The 4,555-nt window shown below is 34.0% G+C and overlaps 1 long non-coding RNA gene across 2 annotated transcripts; it reads right to left on the bottom strand.

The window, feature by feature from the left end:
- Positions 1-961: 961 nt before the first annotated feature.
- LOC309512753 lies at positions 962-4,242 on the bottom strand. Of its 2 annotated transcripts, XR_014211171.1 has the most exons (3): positions 3,641-4,242; positions 3,012-3,606; positions 962-2,062 (listed from the first exon to the last, which is right to left on the bottom strand). It is a non-coding gene; the product is annotated as an uncharacterized lncRNA (long non-coding RNA). The 2 variants fall into 2 exon arrangements; XR_014211170.1 differs by having other exon boundaries at positions 3,012-4,242.
- Positions 4,243-4,555: the final 313 nt, after the last annotated feature.

The raw sequence follows: 4,555 nt of genomic DNA, 5'->3' as shown, positions 1-4,555 counted from the left end.
AATAAAAATGTTGTAATGTCTATTTGTTATTTATGGCCTGTACGCCTCATTATTGAACTGAGCTTCTACATCTTGAATTCGAATAACATTCGATAAAACATAATTGCTGGATTATTTTGACTATAATAAATAAGCAGATGAAACATAGTAGGCCTATACACTGTTTATCACAGATTACTTTGGACCAAAGTTACCATATTATAATTAATTATTATATAGTTCTATTCATTCATTTTATTTAAATTAGCACTGGTTAAAATGTATAAAGCATGAACAAGATATGAAACAATATTTATTAATAATACACAGTTTAAATATCACAAATATCAAATTGTATTTTCATTTGCGTCCTATGCTGGCTAATTACGACGTTTAACCTGTTATCATAATGAAATTCATGCATTTATTTGCAGTGGTGGAATGTAACCAAGTACAAATACTTCGTTACTTTACTTAAGTACATTTTTCACGTATCTGTACTTTACTTAAGTAGAATCAATAGTGCATACTTTTGACTTTTACTTCGTTACTTTTTGCAGCAATTATTATACTTTCTACTCCACCACATTTCTACAACGTTTCGTTACATTTTCGGATCAGTTTTTCCCCTGCCAAAACAGGGATTGAAAAAAATCTCCATGTTTTCGGTGCTGATCGCGTTGGTGGCGCTAACAATAACCCAGCTAACATGAGTCCAGCGGGCCAGTGGCGGACCACCGGTGGCAAAGTTGGCGGCCCACCGGCGGACGCCGCCGGCGGATCACTGGCGTTTTGCTCATCGTTATTCTAGCGGACCTCCAGCGGCAGCCGCCGCTTTCCCGACGGTGGTCCGCTATCGTGCCGCTGGTTTATAATAAGTGTTTTCTGGCGGACCACGGTCGGTCCACGGTTTATAATCAGTTACTCATGCTAACCAAAATTCACTATAATGGATAAAAAAAGCAATGTACACCAGTCTCAATAGCAGTTGCAAATTAATTTTTATTAAATTAATTTTCAGTGAACAGATGAAATGGATACATTTGCATTACATTTATCAGATTCTTTTATCCAATGTGACTATTAGTCAAGGACATTATAGGATAAGTTGTACCCTTATGAAAATTAACCATGGTTTTACCACAGCATTTGCAGTAAAACCAGTTGCTAACAAAATGAACCATGCTTTCACAACAACCAAGGTTTAAAAACATACGTTTATAGTCATGATTACCATAATTTTACAGCAATTATTACAGCAATATTACTAGTTGAACCATGGTTTGAAAAATAAATAAATAAATAACATGGTTGGTACAGTTGTACCATAGTAAAACCATATAGTGCTTTTCACAATACAAATTGTTTCATAGCAGCTTTACAAAAAATGCATGTTCAAGGTTATACAATCGCGAAATATCCTTTAATCAGCCAGAGGCGACTGCTACTCACTGGAGAGCATCTTTTGGCAACAAAGTAATGTCCATAAGATAATCCAAGTCATGAGTTTAAAGTCCTAATTGCTATCCTTCAAAGGGTTGCAGATTTTTAACCCGCTATTCTTACAATGTTGGTAATATGTTAGAACAATGTTTACTCTTTCTCTTAGTTACGTGTACTGAGATATTCCTGTTTATTTGTCAGCAAAACTGTCATGCAAACCTTCCCTTCCCTTCCCCGGTTCCACAGAAAAGGCTTAAGATAGTCCCTGACTAAAATGCATTTTTGAACTGTCTTAACTGGAAGCAACTTGCACTGACATATCTTAAAATATTTCAGGGCCATTGTTTTGTCTCAATATGCACACCAGTAATGTTTTTTTTTTCCTTCTTTTTTTCTGAAGTACATTTAAAAAAGCTACTTAAATATCCTAATTTAACTAAGGCCTAATCCTGGCTTAATCTAAGCCCTGTGTGTGAAACTGGGCCAATGCAATGTAAGGATAATATCTGGCAGTTTTGTGTCCATCTATAGTTGCCATCATCTGAAGTCTTTTTGAGTGTTGGTGTCATTAGAAGTCTTCACGAGTGAGGCTGGATCCACACTAGAGCTGCTGTAATCTCTAGTGAACTTGCTGAGCATCCTGAGATAGAAACAGGGAAGCAACAGGAGAAAGATTAGCATTGCTGCTGTCATATTATTTTAGGCAAAAGATGATCATGTGCACTTTTTATTATTTCATCACATATAACTGTAGTGCAAGATTATGAGATGTGTAAATTGAATGCTTGGCTACAGAGATGTGTCTTTAATCTAGATTTAAATTAGGATCATGTTTCTGGGCCCGAAACATATCAGGAAGGATATTCTAGAGTTATTCCCTTACATTCTATTGAATTAATAGGAAATCGTCAGATTTTAATGAGAAAACATGACCTAACGAGTCAGCATTTTTATATTTGAATACTATACATTCTCACAATGCAAACGTCCTAAACATTTCTGAGTATTTGTAATGTTGAAAACAGTTGTGCTGATTAATATTTTTTTTGTAAACCAGTGTAACATTTTAATCCACTTTCTTTTTTCTCTCTCCAGGATTGTTAAATATAGACCCAACATATATAAATGGTAGTTTACACTACTATTCAAAAGTTTGGGTTCAATAGAATGATTATTTTTATAAGAATAGAAAATAAATATTTTTATTCAGCAAGGATGCATTAAATTGACCAAGAGAGAGAGTAAAGATTTTTCAAAAAAAAATGCTTTTTTTCCCTTTCTATTCATCAAATAATCCTGAAAAACACAAAAATGTGAAGCAGCACAACTGATTTCAAAACTGATAATAATCATAAACGTTTCATCAATTCATTTTCCATAGAAAACAGTTATTTAAATGTTTGAATATTATTTCACAATATTATTGTTTTTACTGTATTTTTTATTAAATAAATGCAGTCTTGGTGAGCATAAGAGACTTCTTTCAAAACATTTTTTTTTACCAACAACATTAGAGTATGTTTGAAGTTTTAGTTTAGTTCCTTTATTGTCCACAAGTGGAAATTTGTCTTTGGCTTGGTTTTACTTACTAGTCATATGGGTGATAGCGCCTCAGAGATGATGATCAGCTCAACTCTGCAATGGTGCAGGGCATCTGCATGGAAGGATCTAGGAACACAACTAACCATTTGCCACAGAGCCAACAATATTATTATACAATGACAGGTTTATTAAAAGGACAGAAGCTACAACAGAAGTGAAATGCAGAAAAGAGAAAGAACAGACAATGATTTCTTAATTAGGATAACAAAATGTATGTTTTTAGGTTTACTTTTTCATTGTGTTGTGTTCAAAACCCTATAACACTTGTGGTGTTCCCGGTCAAAAATAACTGGTCTACAAAAAATAGCTTATAAATCACTTGTTATGCTATATTGTCACCCAATTCTGGATTCAATATTTTTGTCAACTTGTTTTCTTTCAGTTACGACTGTTTTTATATTTCTATTTGCATCTGATTAATCGTGGGCCTCATTTTTCTGAGAGTAGGCATTTATGAATAATTTTGAAAATATTAAGTAAAATATGAACATGTTCATTATGTTCATGTACACATATGTGCATGTGTGCTTGCAAACATCGAGCCCTTGGACCTGAGCATGTGTGGATACATGCATACACACGCTACCCAAACACACACACACACACACACACACACACACACACACACACACACACACACACACATTAAAACACAGAAACAATTTTTGAGTATTACACACATTCTTTTTCACAGAGAGAAACTTGATCCTACCCTGAACTGCATCTAATATTCATTTATCCATCTGACATTGATAAACACAAAACAAATCAAACTTCCTTTTGAAACATTAAAGTAGACTAGTTTGATCAACAGTGCAATGTTTTTCATATTTTATTTAATATTTCCAAAATTATTCATAAATGCCTACTCTCAGTTAAATGAGGCCCACGATTAATCAGATGGAAATAGAAATATAAAACCAGTCCTAATTGAAAGAGAACAAGTTGACAAAAAAACCAATGAGATAACATTAACTAATATTTTCGGGAAAAAGAAAATCTTCTCTGTTATTTAATGAGCTTCCTCACCTCACCATGTGTTTCCCACTTCTCTGGCAGCAGCTTTCTTCAAAAATGTCGACATTTTGGAGCTTTCCTCTGTTGTAGAGGGATTATTTGTGTTGCTGCTGAAATCACAGAACAATTTTTATCAATATTTGTTAACCGTTGAGCTAGTTTCAGCAATTTTTAAGTACTCCATGTAAGTGACGTCACCGATTAACAGTACGGTGTTAGCTTAAATTAGCTTACGTCCAAGCAAAATCTTTACAAAACTATCAAAACCTCTCATCTACACATAAGATGTGATTAAAGGCCCAAACTTTCATAAACAAAAGCTCAAGCTATAGCAATTCATCTTCTTAAAATTCAAGTTCTCAATCTACATTCCTGTCTAATTAGGCATGTAATTCCAAAGTGTAGTTAGCCTAACTTACCTCTTCTGAAAACGGTTGAGATGCTAACGGACTTTTTGGAAGACACTAAACCATTTCTATGAAGTAAATATTCAACAGAAGCGTGTCAATTACAA

The sequence above is a fragment of the Leuciscus leuciscus genome, assembly GCF_965113295.1.
Source record: "Leuciscus leuciscus genome assembly, chromosome: 13".
NCBI classification, from domain to species: Eukaryota; Metazoa; Chordata; class Actinopteri; order Cypriniformes; family Leuciscidae; genus Leuciscus; species Leuciscus leuciscus.
The sequence above is the reverse complement of the archived record's forward strand: the minus strand, read 5'-3'. Positions and strand labels throughout refer to the sequence as shown.